This window comes from Pristiophorus japonicus, chromosome 4 (genome assembly GCF_044704955.1).
Source record: "Pristiophorus japonicus isolate sPriJap1 chromosome 4, sPriJap1.hap1, whole genome shotgun sequence".
NCBI lineage: Eukaryota > Metazoa > Chordata > Chondrichthyes > Pristiophoridae > Pristiophorus > Pristiophorus japonicus.
The window spans coordinates 45,052,788-45,071,328 of NC_091980.1; positions in this window are offsets into that span (position 1 = coordinate 45,052,788).

Here is an 18,541-nt window from a genome sequence, read left to right on the forward strand (position 1 = left end):
GTCCTCAATTCTTAATTTAGTTCCAGTTATTTCAGTCATTCTTGTAGTAGTCTTTGCAGGAGAGGGTGTAGGGGCTCTTTGTTTAGTGTATGTAATAGAATGTATCTGTAAAATGAGAAAATTCCAACAGAGAGAGTGAAAGGGTACATAAGTTATGTTCATAAGGTTATACCAGCCAGATACAGGCATATATAGGTATGTCACTTAGATGTTCAAGTTTCCTTCAGATCAAGGAGGTGAGATTTAAGCCATCTGGTCCAGATACTACTACCAGTATGGAAGGTTAATTTACCCAGGAGCAGAGGGCCCAGGAGTAATGACTAGCACCTCTACAGAGAAGGTTTATCACCCTGATAGCTTAGAAGACTAACGACATCCTCACAGAGGAAGGTGAGCCAAGCAGTATAAACTGGGTGGTAAACCCCAGATGGTTTCTTGAATAGAAGTTAATGCTAGCTCATAAGGATGAGATTGTCTAAGTTCTGAAATCATTACTAACTACAAGCATATATGGCTTCAAACTTTTCAACAGACTGGCTATCTAATGCTGTTAACTTTTCAGCTATTGAACAAATCTAATCCTAAAATATTATTACTAATTCATATCAATTGCGGACAATGATTTCATCTTAAATTATAATCAACAACCAAGTAAAGTTGAATTACTGTGCCATAACTTTGTAGCCTTTGTCATTTATTTTGCCAATTAGGCCTAATTATAGAAACATAGAAAATAGGTGCAGGAGTAGGCCATTTGGCCCTTCGAGCCTGCACCACCATTCAAGATGATGATAGCTGATCATGCAACTTTAGTACCCCATTCCTGCTTTCTCTCCATACCCCTTGATCCCTTTAGCTGTAAGGGCCACATCTAACTCCCTTTTGAATATGTCTAATGAACTGGCCTCAACAACTTTCTGTGGTAGAGAATTCCACAGGTTCACAATTCTCTGAGTGAAGAAGTTTCTCCTCATCTCGGTCCCAAATTGCTTACCCCTTATCCTTAGACTGTGACCCCTGGTTCTGGACTTCCCCAACATCGGGAACATTCTTCCTGCATCTAACCTGTCCAATCTCGTCAGAATTTTATATATTTCTATGAGTTCCCCTCTCATTCTTCTAAATTCCAGTGAATATAAGCCTAGTCGATCCAGTCTTTCTTCATATGTCAGTCCTGCCATCCCGGAATCAGTCTGGTGACTCTTCGCTGCACTCCCTCAATAGCAAGAATGTCTTTCCTCAGATTAGGAGATCAAAACTGTACACAACATTGAAGGTGTGGCCTCATCAAGGCCCTGTACAACGGCAGTAAGACCTCCCTGTTCCAATACTCAAATCCTCTCACAATGCCATTTGCCTTCTTCACCACCTGCTGTACCTGCATGCCAACTTTCAATGACTGATGAACCATGACACCAGGTCTCATTGCACCTCCCCTTTTCCTAATCTGTCACCATTCAGATAATATTCTGCCTTCCTGTTTTTGCACGAAAGTGGATAACTTCACATTTATCTACATTATACTGCATCTGCCATGCAATTGCCCACTCTCCTAACCTGTCCAAGCAGCCTCTTAATATCCTCCTCACAGCTCACACTGCCACCCAGCTTAGTGTCATCTGCAAACTTGGAGATATTACATTCAATTCCTTCGTCTAGATCATTAATGTATATTGTAAATAGCTGGGGTCCCAGCACTGAACCTTGCGGTATCCCACTAGTCACTGCCTGCTATTCTGAAAAGGACCCGTTTATCCCGACTCTCTGCTTCCTGTCTGCCAACCAGTTCTCTATCCACATCAATACATTACCCCCAATACCATGTGTTTTAATTTTGCACACTAATCTCTTGTGTGGGACCTTGTCAAAAGCCTTTTGAAAGTCCAAATATACCACATCCACTGTTTCTCCCTTGTCCGCTCTACTAGTTACATCCTCAAAAAATTCCAGAAGATTTGTCAAGCATGATTTCCCTTTCATAAATCCATGCTAACTTGGACCGATCCTGTCATTGCTTTCCAAATGTGCTGCTATTACATTTTTAAATATTAATTCCAACATTTTCCCCACTAACGATGTCAGGCTAACCTGTCTCTAATTCCCTGTTTTCTCTCTCCCTCCTTTTTGAAAAAATGGGGTTACATTAGCTACCCTCCATTTCATAGGAACTGATCCAGAGTCTATAGAATGTTGGAAAATGACCACCAATGCATCCACTATTTCTAGGGCCACTTCCTTAAGTACTCTGGGATGCAGACCAGCAGGCCCGGGGGATTTATTGGCCTTCAATCCCATCAATTTCCTGTACACAATTTCCTGACTAAAAAGGATTTCCTTCAGTTCCTCCTTCTCGATAGACCCTCGGTCCCCTAGTTTTTCCGGAACGTTATTTGTGCCTTCCTTAGTGAAGACAGAATCAATCTATTATCTATTAATTATTAGCATGACCAATGTTGAAATGCTGTTAACTATAATTTTAAGGTTAATAAACAATTGTTAATTTGTGAATTTGTTGTCTGAGTTCTTCTTTGATAATCGGTTAAAAAAGGGGGTTAATTCATTCATGCAGTGCATATCCTGATGGGAGATCGGTGGTGTAAATGCTAATATAATCCAAACTGATTGATGTAAGACAGTTCAACGATCCAAATTTAGGTATTATTCACGTCTAGGTATAAAGTGCGTGGTAAACCCCAGACAGTTTCTTGAATAGAAGTTAATGCGAACAGATTAAATATTCATCTGGTGCCCATGATGAATATTCCTGTCAGGATATTGATCCTCATGTTCTTGGAATTAGGAATTTCTATTAGATTCTTCACTGAGAAATCAAACTGCATTTAATATGTCAATGAGATTATATATTTTATTTTCCAATAAGCTTTTTATCCAAATTTCTGACAAAAGACCTGAGTAAGCTTCTGGCTGGTAATAAAACAAGAATGTTATGTTAATATAGAATCACTGAATGCCATAAGGATGGAGATGGAATCAGAAGGTTCATTAACAATTTAAATTGAGTTAACTGCTCTAATTCACAACATGGTTCTTAAAATAAGACAGGATGTTCATTGATAATCATTTCTTTTAAATAAACTTTATCCGGATAGCTAGCTATCTTTGCACTCAAAATGATTAATAAGATTACTACTAACTAGAACAATGACCTAGAAATCGGACCGTGCCTGAAAGCAGGGCACGGTCGTGGTTCAGCGCACACTGCACACGCAAAAAGAGGCCCCAGCAAATTGGTCTACTGGCCTCATTAGGATTGTACCAGCGAGCTGCAGGCCCTATTTGCAAAGGCAGTTCGCGGGACACAGGGGAGCAGGAAAATTGGCCGGCTTGGACCCGAGAGGGAGACAATTGAGAGGCTTACAATTTTAACGTGGTGTTGGGAGGAACTCCTGCTGCTTGTGGCCCAACAATACAGTAAGTAAGAAACTTTTAACTTACGTTACCGTGGTCACTTTAAGGGCTGCTGGTTTGGTCGCTGAGCACTGACTGGACATGCACGGCACAGGCTGCGGTCATTTGCAGTCCAATTTAGTAATGGGGCCCGAAACAGGTATTAGGATCCTGATTTGTATATGCAATGGGCCTAATGCCAGTTGCAGGCTCCGCCCTGGGCGCTGACAGACTTGCCCTAATTAGTCGGCAGGCTGCACACTTTCAGCGTGGAATGAATGCACTCCACTGGTCATATTGGACACATGCACCCATTTAATGCCTGTAAACTTCTACGTCAAGGTCTCAAACAAAAGTTTTTCTATCTGTTAGAAAGAAAGAACTTGCATTTATATGACACCTTTCACATCCTCAGGATGTCGCAAAGCGCTTTACAGCCAGTGAAATGTCGCCAAAATTGTAATATAGGGAATCACGGCAGCCAATTTGTGCACAGCACAATTCCACAAAGAGCAATGAAATAAATGACCAAATAATCTGCTTTGTTTTAGTGATGTTGGGTAAATATTTGTAGGACACTGGGAAAACTCCTCTGCTCTTCTTCAAATAGCAACATGGGATCTTTTAAGTTTGTCTGAGATGATGGCCAGGACCTCAGTTAGATGTCAATTTCAAAAGACAGCAGCCTAGAAATTCGGTTGCATAGTGCCTGTTGCTTGGGTGCTACGGGTGCCAAATTGGGACCAAAATGGTGTCCAAGAAGCGCATGCACACTACTGCCGTTAAGTAGTGCAGGCTAGCTTTAATTGGAGCTAACCTCGCACAAACTTGGGCCCCCTGCTGAGCACTGAATCACTCAGCAGACACTCAGCATTCGGCTGAATGCTATAATCATGTAAAGCAGCAGACAGCATGAATTTTACGTGTGCCTGCAGTCCTCTGAACGGACACGGGTTGCTATTGCATCGTGCCCGTTTTCGGGAGATACCGATTTTCTAGGCCAGTATCTCCGATAATTTTGACCTGGGGACATGGCCAGATTTGTGGGCGGGGCCTGGGTAACGAATTGAGTCTTAAACCAGCGTAAAAGATCATTGGAAACACGAACATAAGTGGATTTAGGCGTAACACGCTTCTGTTTAGAATTTTCTGATCTTTAACGCTGGTTTGGCCGATTCCACTTGTATTGCACGGATATTACTAACAGAAATGAACAGAAACTCTGCCCCTATGTATATAAGACTCTGGTATGGTGCTTGATCTCCCAACCTCTAAGTTAGAAGTGAGAGCACTACCACTGAGCCAAAACACACCCAGCTGCGAGCTGTTCTTTTGCATACTCTCAGTTTAATGTCCCTTTGTCAGTCGTGACTCAGTGAGTAGCACACTCACCTCTGAGTGAGAAGGTTGTGGGTTCAAGTCCCACTCCAGGAATTTGAGCACATAAATCTCAGCTGACACACCAGTGAAGTGCTGAGGGAACACTGCACTGTCGGAGGTGCCATCTTTCAGATGAGATGTTAAACGGAGGTCCTGTCTGCCCACTCAGGTGGACGTAAAAGATCCCATGGCACTATTTCGAAGAAGAGCAGGTGGGTTATCCCCGGTGTCCTGGCCAATAGTCATCCCTCAATCAACATAACAAAAACCGATTACCTGGTCACTATCACATTGCTTTTATGGGAGTTTGCTGTGCGCAAGTTGGCTGCCACGTTTCCTACATTACAACAGTGACTACACTCCAAAAGCACTTCATTGGCTGTAAAGTGCTTTGAGACATCCAGTGGTCATGAAAGGCGCGATATAAATGTAAGTGTTTCTTTTTTCTTTTAGTTATCTTTGATCTTGCCTGACAAAATGTAGTATGGCTTTTCACCTTTACAAGATGTTACCTCGTTTCTTGTTCTTTTCTCTGCTACTTCTAACTTATTTCTTCCTCCGTTGAGATTCCATCTCGTGTTCATTTTCAAACATTCTCATTTCCCAACTCTATCTTCTTTCACTCTGTATCTCTTACTTTTGGATTTCCATTTGCTCTCAGTTTCTCTCTTCTGCAAGCCTTTCACTTATGTCAGACATTGCTGTGTTTTCATTTTTATTTTGATCTTTCCCTATATTATGGCCACTTTTTTTTTCTTCCCTTTCATTTGGGTCTGATTCCCATATCCTCCAAAATTACATTTCATGCTACCACTGCTAACTCAGTGCCATATTTAGTGCTTCAGGTTTTATTCCTATTCCAGTCAGTTTTCTCCATTTATACTAGTGAGTTTCATGCTCACTATTTCCCATTGACATCTTTCTGCCTTCAGATGTTCATTGTCATGCTCAAATTCTTTCCCTGGTACTATGCTGTTGAGTTAATTTTCTTCAACTTCATTTCTCCTGTCCATTTCATAAAGCTTATAATGGTACAGGTTGTGCAAAATATATGTTCAATTTCAAATCTGTACGAATCTATAAGCTACGCTGTTTTATCATTACAAATATTTTTGTTAATTTTAATTATGCTTGCATCGAACATATTTAATTCTTGTTTTAGAACTAAGTATTTCTTTTAATTTACTGGTGTAGCAGACAACTAATAATTTGAGAGAGAAATTGGCTAACCCCCAAAAGTGGGCATGGGGATCGCTTTACGCGATTAACTGTGCCAGTTCATTGCGTTGCAGGCAGCATGTTAAATTGATGCTGCCTGCTCTTTTAAATGATTGCTGTGCACATCCAGCACTACCCATGCTGTTCATCAGCTGCATGCATCAGCAGGGGTGCCCGTTATCAGGATTAGCTGGTGCTACTTAAAGGCCGCCTGCATCTCTTAAAAGGGAGGCGCATTGTGGCGACATAAAGTGGTGGGAGTTTTTTCAAAAGCCAAGCTGGGCTGCCATTCTTTGAGCAATGACTGAACACGCATGTGAGCAATCTCCAAATTTTTCCGACAATGCACTTGAAGTCTTGGTGGAAGAGGTGCAAAGAAGGAGAAACATCCTATGTTTGCAGAGGGGCAAGCTGCCCTCCAGATATATGCTCAGGAGGCAGTGGGAACAAATAGCAGTGGAGGTCATAGAAACAAAGAAACATAGAAAATAGGTGTAGGAGTAGGCCATTTGGCCCTTCAAGCCTGCACCGCCATTCAATGGGTTCATGGCTGAACATGCAACTTCAGTACCCCATTCCTGCTTTCTCGCCAAACCTCTTAATCCCCCTAGTAGTAAGGGCTACATCGAACTCCTTTTTGAATATATTTAGTGAATTGGCCTCAACAACTTTCTGTGGTAGAGAGTTCCACAGGTTCACCACTCTCTGGGTGAAGAAGTTTCTCCTCATCTCAGTCCTAAACGGCTTACCCCTTATCCTTAGACTGTGACCCCTGGTTCTGGACTTCCCCAACATGTGGAACATTCTTCCTGCATCTAACTTGTCTAAACCCATCAGAATTGTAAACGTTTCTATGAGATCCCCTCTCATTCTTCTGAACTCCAGTGAATACAAGCCCAGTTGATCCAGTCTTTCATGATATGTCAATCCCGCCATCCCGGGAATCAGTCTGGTGAACCTTCGCTGCACTCCCTCAATAGCAAGAATGTCCTTCCTCAAGTTAGGAGACCAAAACTGTACACAATACTCCAGGTGTGGCCACACCAAGGCCCTGTACAACTGTAGTAACACCTCCCTGCCCCTGTACTTAAATCCCCTCGCTATGAAGGCCAACATGCCATTTGCTTTCTTAACCGCCTGCTGTACCTGCATGCCAACCTTCAATGACTGATGTATCATGACACCCAGGTCTCGTTGCACCTCCCCTTTTTCTAAACTGTCACCATTCAGATAATAGTCCGTCTCTCTGTTTTTACCACCAAAGTGGATAACCTCACATTTATCCACATTATACTTCATCTGCCATGCATGGGTGACTTTAATATGCATATAGATTGGGCTAACCAAACTGGAAACGATACAGTGGAGGAGGATTTCCTGGAGTGCATAAGGGATGGTTTTCTAGACCAATATGTCGAGGAACCAAGTAGGGGGGAGGCCATCTTAGACTGAGTGTTGTGAAATGAGAGAGGATTAATTAGCAATCTCATTGTGCGAGGCCCCTTGCGGAAGAGTGACCATAATATGGTGGAATTCTACATTACGATGGAGAATGAAACAGTTCATTCAGAGACCACGATGACTGTCAATGCATCCGCTATTTCCAAGGCCACCTCCTTAAGTATTCTGGGATGCAGTCCATCAGGTCCTGGGGATTTATCGGCCTTCAATCCCATCAATTTCCCCAACAAAATTTTCCACTAATAAGGATTTCCCTCAGTTCCTCCTTCTTACTAGACCCTCTGACCCTTTTTTATATCCGGAAGCTTGTTTGTGTCCTCCTTAGTGAATATCGAACCAAAGTACTTGTTCAATTGGTCTGCCATTTCTTTGTTCACAGTTATGACTTCCCCTGATTCTGACTGCAGGGGACCTACATTTGTCTTTACTAACCTTTTTCGCTTTACATATCTATAGAAGCTTTTGCAGTCCGTCTTAATGTTCACTGCAAGCTTCCTCTCGTACACTATTTTCCCTGCCCTAATCAAACCCTTTGTACTCCTCTGCTGAGTTCTAAATTTCTCCCAGTCCCCGGGTTCGCTGCTATTTCTGGCCAATTTGTATGCCACTTCCTTGGCTTTAATACTATCCCTGATTTCCCTTGATAGCCACGGTTGAGACACCTTCTCTTTTTTATTTTTACGCCAGACAGGAATGTACAATTGTTGTAGTTCATCCGTGCGGTCTCCAAATGTCTGCCATTGCCCATCCACTCTCAACCCCTTAAGTATCATTCGCCAATCTATCCTAGCCAATTCGCGCCTCATAACTTCAAAGTTACCCTTCTTTAAGTTCTGGACCATGGTCTCTGAATTAACTGTTTCCTTCTCCATCCTAATGTAGAATTCCACCATATTATGGTCACTCTTTCCCCAGGGGCCTCGCACAATGAGATTGCTAATTAATCCTCTCTCATTACACAACACCCAGTCTAAGATGGCCTCTCCCCTAGTTGGTTCCTCGACATATTGGTCTAGAAAACCATCCCTTATGCACTCCAGGAAATCCTCCTCCACTGTATCGTTTCCAGTTCGGTTAGCCCAATCTATATGCATATTAAATTCACCCATGATAACTGCTGCACCTTTATTGCATGCATCCCTAATTTCCTGTTTGATGCCCTCCCCAACATCACTATTACTGTTTGGAGGTCTGTACACAACTCCCACTAGCGTTTTCTGCCCTTTGGTATTCCGTAGCTCCACCCATACCGACGCTACATCATCCAAGCTAATGTCTTTCCTTACAATTGCATTAATTTCCTCTTTAACCAGCAATGCCACCCCGCCTCCTTTTCCTTTCTGTCTATTGTTCCTAAATGTTGAATACCCTTGGATGTTGAGTTCCCAGCCTTGGTCATCCTGGAGCCATGTCTCCGTGATGCCAACCACATCGTATCCGTTAACTGCTATCTGCACAGTTAATTCGTCCAACTTATTCCGGGTACTCCTCGCATTGAGGCACAGAGCCTTCAGGCTTGCTTTTTAAACACACTTTGACACTTTAGAATTTTGCTGCAAAGTGGCCTTTTTGTTTTTTGCCTTGGGTTTATCTGCCCTCCACTTTTACTCATCTCCTTTCTGTCTTTTGCTTCTGTCTCCATTTTGTTTCCCTCTGTCTCCCTGCATTAGTTCCCATCCCCCTGCCATATTAGTTTAACTCCTCCCCAACATTGCCAGGAGTGTTGCACCATGAACATGGATGCAGTGCAGGAAGAAGTTTAATGATCTGACAGGAGTTGTCAAGGGAAGTGAATTCATCTTCAAATGGCATATCCTTCAAACTGTACCAGTAGTCATTCACTGCTCAATTCACTACACCTACAATCTGTATCAATCACTACTCAACTCGATCATTCATATGCTTATTTCACCCTCACACACTTATCACTGTTACAAGCCTCAGACCCCCTATTCATAGCTGATGAATCTGGCAGCTATTCAAATATAACAGCTATATCACTCAAATATATTGCAGGACACTCACTGACACACCTCCTTCTTTCTTGTAGGAGAAGGTGGCGCATAACAGCATGCAGCAGCAAAGAATTGCAGGGGGACAAGCGCGCCTGCATGTTTTAACCCCATGGAAGAGACAGTGTTGGCCATCATGGGAAGGGACATCGCTGTGGCTGTGACATTGACGGGCCTGGTGAGATCAATGAAGAGGGTCGCTGCATACCTAATCCTCCTTATCTCAATCCACTTCTCCCTCATCCCACAATCTCTTTTGATTCACAAGCTGCAGATGGTGTAAGCACACATTTCTTACTTTCTCCATTCCCCTCGCCAGAAACCAACCCTTTCCCATTATTTATTTCAGATACCCAAGAACTGGAATCTTTCCATTCAGTGGACAAAGAGGAAGATAACAGTGAAGATGAAGAGATACTGTCACTCAATCTCACTCTGGCAGCCAGCAGCTCAGATACTGAAACCGCATGTATTTTAGAGGCTAGGATAGAGGAGATATCTGCATGTGGTGTGACACCGGGCACAAGTGTGCAGGAGCCAGGGCAGGGGGAAAGGATAGTGCAGGTGCCAGCTCACTGGATGGTAAGTTCGCACACTAGTTCTGCTGTAAAGGAGTCAGATGAGGACTTTAACGGCCCTGGCTACAGAAGAAGGCTGATGGGTGTGCACACCCAACTGCTTGGTGCACTGGAAAGCCTGCCAGAAAGCTTGCGCTCAAGCATGGAGGAGACCAGCACCAACTTGGCACAGGGCTTTGTGCAGATCTTGGAGTCCATCCTATCCAACATGGAATGGGTGGTCACTTCCATCAGCACATCTGTGGAACCCACCAAGGTGCAGCATCTGATGGCCAAGTCACAGCTTCCATTGCAGCACAAAGCAGCTTCCATCAAAGGTTTGAGTGCTGCAGTGAAAGCTCGTAGAAACAGTAGGAGAGGCAAAGGCATATGGAAAAGGCACTAAAGGAATACACTGGGGTGATTAGTTTATTTTTGTATGCATTATGTCATGATTTAATTTATAAAATTGGATTAGAATGTGCATTTTTTAGTGGTTTTTATTTTTCTGTTGTCAGAAAGAGGACGATGTGATGGTCAGTGATAGAGGAAAGGTAAGAAGCATGGGACTGTTGATGAATGGGAAGGTATGGTTGAGGTTACTGGTATCAATCATTAATTATTTGATCACGTAGAGCCCGGCAGAAAGAAACTGTCTACATTGTAGCTTCCCTTCCTCTTCATGTTCTTTCACTTCCTGCTGCATTTCTTCCTCCTCCCCCTCCTCTCCCTTGTACTCTTGCTCCTCAGCTTCTCCCCTGATAGGTGGTGGGAAGGGCTGTTCTCTCACAATGGCGATGTTGTGCAGCATGCAGCGTACTACCGCTAATTTTGATAACTGCTCAGCTGAGTAATGCAGGGCTCCTCCATCATCACCATCATAGGCAGTCCCTTGGAATTGAGGAAGACTTGCTTCCATTCTAAAAATGAGTCCTTAGGTGGCTGAACAGTCCAATACGAAAACCACAGTCCCTGTCACAGGTGGGACAGATAGTCATTGAGGGAAAGGGTGGGTGGGACTGGTTTGCCACACGCTCTTTCCACTGCCTGTGCTTGATTTCTGCATGCTCTTGGCGATGAGACTCGAGGTGCTCAGTGCCCTCCCGGATGCACTTCCTCCACTTCGGACGGTCTTTGTCCAGGGACTCCCAGGTATTAGTGGGGATGTTGCACTTTATCAGAGAGGCTTTGAGGGTGTCCTTGTAACGTTTCCTCTGCCCATCTTTGGCTCGTTGCTGTGAAGGAGTTCCGAGTAGAGCGTTTGCTTTGGGAGTCTCGCGTCTGGCATGTGAACAATGTGGCCTGCCCAGCGGAGCTGATCAAGTGTGGTCAGTGCTTCAATGTTGGGGATGTTGGCCTGGTCGAGGACGCTCATGTTGGTGCGTCTCTCCTCCCAGGGGATTTGCAGGATCATGCGGAGGCATCGTTGGTGGTATTTCTCCAGTGACTTGAGGTGTCTGCTGTACATGGTCCTTGTCTCTGAACCATACAGGAGGATGGGTATTACTACAGCCCTGTAGACCATGAGCTTGGTGGCAGATTTGAGGGCCTGGTCTTCGAAAATTCTTTTCCTCAGGCAGCCGAAGGCTGCACTGGAGGTAGTGTTGAATCTCATCGTCAATGTCTGCTCTTGTTGATAAGAGGCTCCTGAGGTATGGGAAATTGTCCACGTTGTCCAGGGCCGCGCCACGGACCATGATGACTAGGGGGCAGTAGGGTCAGGGCTCTTCCAGAGTAGTCCAAGCAGCGGAAGTGTTGCTTGAGGATGCCGATGGTGTGCTCTATGATGTTCCTTGTGGCAGCATGGTTCTCATTTTAGGTCTGCTTTGCACATGAGTTCCAGACTGGAGACATGAGCCATGTCATGAGTGGATAACACTTGTCACCCAGTAGCCAGCCTTTGATTTGCTGTGGTGGATCAAATACAGGTGACACAGAGGACTTCCACAGAATTAAGAAATTGTGGCTACTTCCAGGATAACAGGCATTCACCTGCATGATGTACTGTCTGTGGTCGCACACCAGCTGCACATTGAGGAAGTAAAATCCTTTTCAATGCATGTAAATGGCCGAGTTCATATGAGGCACTGCATGGCAATGTACGTGCAGTCAATGGCACTCTACACCATGGGGAAGCTTGCAATCCATGCAACCCCTTATGCTCGCTCCACCTGCTCATCTCTAGTAAGAGGAAATAAGATGAAGCTGTCTTTCTCTGTACAGAGAGCAGTGATCTCCCTTATGCAGCAGTGCACTGCAAACTGCGAGATTTTACTTATATCTCCAACAGCAGGCTGAAAGGAGCCAGACACACAAAAGTTAAGAGCCACCGTCACATTGGAAGCCACTGTCATTACTGAGGTTGCAGTTGTGGGTGCAGCAGTTGACAGATTTTAGTCACAACCTCTCTTGTGAAGCGAAGATGTCTCAAGCATTGGTCCTCACTGAGGTTGAGGTAAGAGATTTGCCGCCTAAAGACCCTCTGCGGATAGGGACTACAACTGAGAGCCCTTCTCCCCCGTCTTCTCCCCCATCTAGCACCTTGTCCTGCTCTGCTTGGCTTCTCTTCATTCTCCCAGTCATACTCAATTCTTAGAGGAAACCTAACCAGGCCAACCATATCTAGAAGCAACTGGTTTCTGCACGACAAAAAAGCTTCAGTACCAGCCAGACCACTCCCTGTAGATTATTCAACGATAGGCCAACGATAGGAAAGTTCCAAACATGCAAACAATAGCACCAGCAGTCAGAAGAAATAATCCAGCAACTAACCTGTAAGTAGTTCATGATCCCTTTAACTAGTGCCGGTGGGGGGTTCCTTCATGCCGTTTATAACGCATGTTCATCTGTGCGAGGTTATGACAAGGCATAAGCTGGAGCGTGGAATCCAAAAATGATAGTGCTGGCGTCAAATCAGCATTGCATATTGATTGACGTTATAATCTACCTGCTCCGCATGCCGCTGGCAATCGTTAGGTACGTCCGCACAAACCCCTTTACCAAGATGGCATCTCGCACACCAAAACTAGTAAAGAATTAATCCCTTTCAGCACTTTGCCCATCTACCTCCTTTGCTTGGCTAACTGAAAGTTATTAGAACAGGGCAGTGGTCAAACCAATTGAAATTCATCAGCAGCTATTTCAAAAGTCAACACAGAAGACTGCAGTTTGAACTTTATTTGTAAAGCACTGAAATTAAACAATTCTGAAAAAGACTTCAGACAGCAGGCACATATTATACCTATACATATTATGACCAGTGCATTGTCTGTTTACCTAAAGATTCATGCTGTTGGTAGCTTTAAACAACAGCTCTATCGAGACTTTCAATTTAAAATTGCTGATGGAGCATTGCACCTTCTATTGTATTCCAAACACAGATGTGGCTGCACACAGGGAGGTTAAAGTAACAGTGACCTCAGTCTTTAATAAGACACTCCAGAGTGAGAAACTGGCCTTAGGGGCTGGCTTATATACAGTGCTCCCAAGGGATGCTGGGATCCCTTGGGACTTCAGGGGATGAGCTCCGTGGTGGCGGAACATGGGAGTGCATGCTTTATAGATACACAACATCACTCCCCCCCGAAAGTCAAAGTGAAAACTATTTACAAGGTGAGGCAGTCGGGAGCCTTTCTTTCCCTGGTGGAATGCCTCGGTACAAATGTCTGTTCTGGTGTGTTGGCTGTGCCCTCGCTAGGTTGACGTGTTGTTGGCCCTGCAGGGCTGCTGAGTGAGCCTGGCCTTCCTGGGCTGTTGGACATGATGGGTTCAATTTCCTGGTCCGGCCTGGTGTTTTTGATCCTTTGGGTATGTGTTGTGGGCTCGAAAAAGGTAGTGTCTGCTGTGGATTGTTCAGGGCAGTCTGTGAGCCGCAGCCTCGTTTGGTCCAGATGCTTTCTGCAAATTTGTCCATTGTCTAGTTTGACTACAAACACCCTATTCCCTTCTTTTGCTATCACTGTGCCCGCAATTCACTTGGGACCATGTCCATAGTTTAGCACATACACAGGGTCATTCAGATCAATTTCCTGTGACACAGTGACGCGAGCATCGTTTACATTTTGTTGCTGCCGCCTGCTCTTTACCTGATCATGCAGGTTGGGGTGAACCAGCGAGAGTCTGGTTTTAAGTGTCCTTTTCATGAGTAGCTCAGCCGGGGGCACCCCTGTGAGTGAGTGGGATCTCGTGCGGTAGCTGAGCAGTACTCGGGACAGGCGGGTTTGGAGTGAGCCTTTTGTGACCCGTTTAAGGCTCTGTTTGATGGTTTGTACTGCCCGCTCTGCCTGCCCATTGGAGGCTGGTTTAAACAGGGCCGTGGTGACATGTTTGATCTCATTGCGGGTGTGGAAATTTATTTTAGAAGTTACATTTCTTGTTAAATTTACCCTTTTGTAATAAAACAAAATGGAGTCTCAGTTCTCCCAGAAGCCCCTGCAGCAGACAGCCTGTTTCTGCATAAACATACTAACCTTGACTGATAGCCGACTAAGTTAGAAAAGCAGGAGCCATCTGTGTGAGCGAGGGAACCTTGAATTTACCCTCCCTAACAGAAAGAATGTCCTGTTAGAATTATACTCCCTACTAATTACTGTGACTATGCTAAACCTTAGAAGTACTAGATAAAGTATATATAGATATAGACTAAAACAAGGATGTGGTGTTAATTAAGTGATTGAAGAACTCCTTATCTGTATTTGCTGACTGCAAGGGCAGAACTGATACATGTGATGGAACCATAATTTCTTTGTTTGTTCTTCTGTATAAAGATAATGTGATCTTGTACCACTGTAGAAGTCTTCGCTGAGCCCTTGACTTAGTGAGACTTTTCCTTGCAGCAAGTAAAACTATTAAAGGGACATCTACCAGAGCTGTCTGTGTCAGAGTTTCATATTTTTAGTTAAATTGAGAGTCGAGATTTCGACATTTACTTCTTGGAGGTTCCACCGAGATCGCTTACCCTCTATTCTGTGAGTGACGGATGCAGACATGGTGCCTTTTCAGTGAAGGGCTTAACTGGCCAGAATAAGGTGAGCCTTTTGCTGGCATATGTAATCTGTTGTGTACAGTGGAGGTACTGCGATCTACGAGATTCGACATTTAAGAGCTAAAGTTATTTTTATAATCATTTCCTTCTCAGCTTGTAGGCAGAAGGGATCTGATCCTGAAAATATCCGATCTGGAAACAGCCCAGGAAGATTTTCATTAGTATAAGGTAAAAAGAGCGCTATCGATCGAGAGAGGTGATCCTTGAAAGAGAGGATCAAGGTCCTTGCAAGATAGGACCAGAATTAATGTGATCCTTGGAAGATAGGATCAAGGTCCTTGCAAGATAGGACCAGACGTTAAGAGGGTCCTTGTGAGATAGGACCATTTTTAGATAAGTTAAGGACTCGGTCTGTAGTGGCGTACAATGCAGACTGAGAATTGACTATATGTTTAGATAGAGTTTAAGACTATGATTTGTATACCTGCGTGGATGTTGTTTGTTTTAGTTGTCCTTGTTATACTGTTGTGTTCAGTACTTTTGTGTGATATTGCAATTAGCGAAACGGGAAGAGTCACTAGAGAAAATTGTGATTCGGAAAAACAAGGATTGATTAAGAAAGGAAACAGTGACTGATTGATCAACTACGGTTGGCTCGTGTCAATATAAATCTCACACACCCAGACTGAGCCCGAATTAAGAGCCTTTTTAGGCCAAGTAATGGCCAGGAGAAGTGGGCGTAGAGAACTCGTTGACCGAAAGGATTTTGAGATCAGAAACTGTGAAAAATCTTAATCATCCAGAATGGGTGCCAGAGCAAGTAAAACACCACCAAAGGGCACACAAGCCTATTTTATGCTTCAGAATTGTAGTCAGTCTTCAATTGACCACCTTAAAAAAAATGGGTAAAGTGGACTAAGGGTGAAAACAGGCCATTTCCATCCGATGGTTCATTTAATTTAGAGAGAATAACATGTCTAGAGGAATTTCTTATAGACAGAGACCCAGTTAGAACAAGGTTTAAAAAAAAAAGAAAGTAATAAAAAGAGGCCTGGGTTCCGATTCTTCAGAGGAAGTAAATCAATATGTAAGAAAAGAAAAAAAAGAAAACCTGATAGTGACGTATGGATCCAAAAATAGAGCTGGCCAAACAATAAGCTTTGTTGAATGAAGAAAGACTTTTGTGAATGTCTGTCTTTGAATGAGAGTGCTTGTGTGATTTTGACTGCGGAATTTTTCATGTGTCTGAAAGCCTGTTTGGGAAAGTGGTGGAGCTATCTGCTGTTTTAGCTCCACCCACTTTTTCAAACAGAGTGGAGGTTTTTTTAACCCTTCGTAGTGTTGTCCTGTATGTGGGAAGTTTAAGAAAGTGTGAACCTTATTGAATTAGTTTTAAGTTAGAAACGCAGGCATGGATTTATTTGGATGATAAGTTATGGAGCTAGGAAATGCACAAAGGATAGGTTTGTTGAGCAAAAGATAAAAATACATGGTCCCGGTGGTTAAAAAAAGAGAATTTATTTGACACACTCACTTGTCAAAAGAAGACACGCAATCATTGACTACATTGGGTTGAAAGACATAAATTTAGTCTAGGAATGAGATAAAGAACGGGGATGGGAAGTTGTAATGCCTTTTTTTTTAAAGCTTGCGTGGGTCTCTCGAGGCTGCAGGCTGGGGGAGTACGCTCCCATTTTCTCTTGTGTAAAACCTTGATGCGAAAGCTTCTAGCTCAGTAAGAAGATTTTTAAATAAAAGATTGGCAGTAAAATATTTGAATTGGGATTTTGAGATATTTCCGGTGATTCTCCTTGATAAACATTTTGGGTGTATTGGAAAAATCTTGGGTTTGGAAGCCTTTTTTAAATAAAATTACACAACTACTGCGTCAGAAGCTGTAACTTAAAAGGTTGTAATTTATGAGACACTGCATCATAAAATCGAAGTTACAGAGCAAAAGATTGGAGTTTTTGATGTTCAGCTTCTAAAATAGAAGTTGGGCACACAATTATAAAACAAGTACTTTGCATTCTGTGATCTGTGAATCACTATAAGCATAAATGAGAAGTCCAATTAAAAAAAAAAACAACAGTATTACCATATTTGACATTTTGTAATCCAACAATAAATACAAATAATACAAAAGGGGATGCAGGTGTCATTGTTTCCACTGAGGAAAAATAATTGCTCAGATCCTCCACCTACTATTAATGATGTGCTGGCCTTTCAGTCGCAAGCCAGTACGGAGGAGGTGTTGACCTGGACAAAGGATCAATGTTATAAAAATTCAGGCAGGATATGGGTTTACCATGACGGCCGCATGGTTGCGCCCAAATCCTTACTTCCATGGATTGCCCAATGTGTTCATACATTCATACATGCGGGAAAAGGGGGGATGGTAGATTATATTCTGGCAACTTGGTATGCACCAGGTATTTCGGCAGTTGCAAAACAAATCTGTGAAAATTACGTTACCTGTCAGACAATGAATCCAGGTAAAATGGAAAAAGTAGAATCTGCCTCCCACCCAGGAGGATTTCCTGGAGTGCATAAGGGATGGTTTTTTAGACCAATATGTCGAGGAACCAACTAGGGGGGAGGCCATCTTAGACTGGGTGTTGTGTAATGAGAGAGGATTAATTAGCAATCTCGTTGTGCGAGGCCCCTTGGGGAAGAGTGACCATAATATGGTGGAATTCTGCATTAGGATGGAGAATGAAACAGTTAATTCAGAGACCATGGTCCAGAACTTAAAGAAGGGTAACTTTGAAGGTATGAGGCATGAATTGGCTAGGATAGATTGGCGAATGATACTGAAGGGGTTGACTGTGGATGGGCAATGGCAGACATTTAGAGACCGCATGGATGAACTACAACAATTGTACATTCCTGTCTGTCGTAAAAATAAAAAAGGGAAGGTGGCTCAACCGTGGCTATCAAGGGAAATCAGGGATAGCATTAAAGCCAAGGAAGTGGCATACAAATTGGCCAGAAATAGCAGAGAACCCGGGGACTGGGAGAAATTTAGAACTCAGCAGAGGAGGACAAAGGGTTTGATTAGGGCAGGGAAAATGGAGTACGAGAAGAAGCTTGCAGGGAACATTAAGACGGATTGCAAAAGTTTCTATAGATATGTAAAGAGAAAAAGGTTAGTAAAGACAAACGTAGGTCCCCTGCATTCAGAATCAGGGGAAGTCATAACGGGGAACAAAGAAATGGCGGACCAATTGAACAAGTACTTTGGTTCGGTATTCACTGAGGAGGACACAAACAACCTTCCGGATATAAAAGGGGTCGGAGGGTCTAGTAAGGAGGAGGAACTGAGGGAAATCCTTATTAGTCGGGAAATTGTGTTGGGGAAATTGATGGGATTGAAGGCCGATAAATCCCCAGGGCCTGATGGACTGCATCCCAGAGTACTTAAGGAGGTGGCCTTGGAAATAGTGGATGCATTGACAGTCATTTTCCAACATTCCATTGACTCTGGATCAGTTCCTATGGAGTGGAGGGTAGCCAATGTA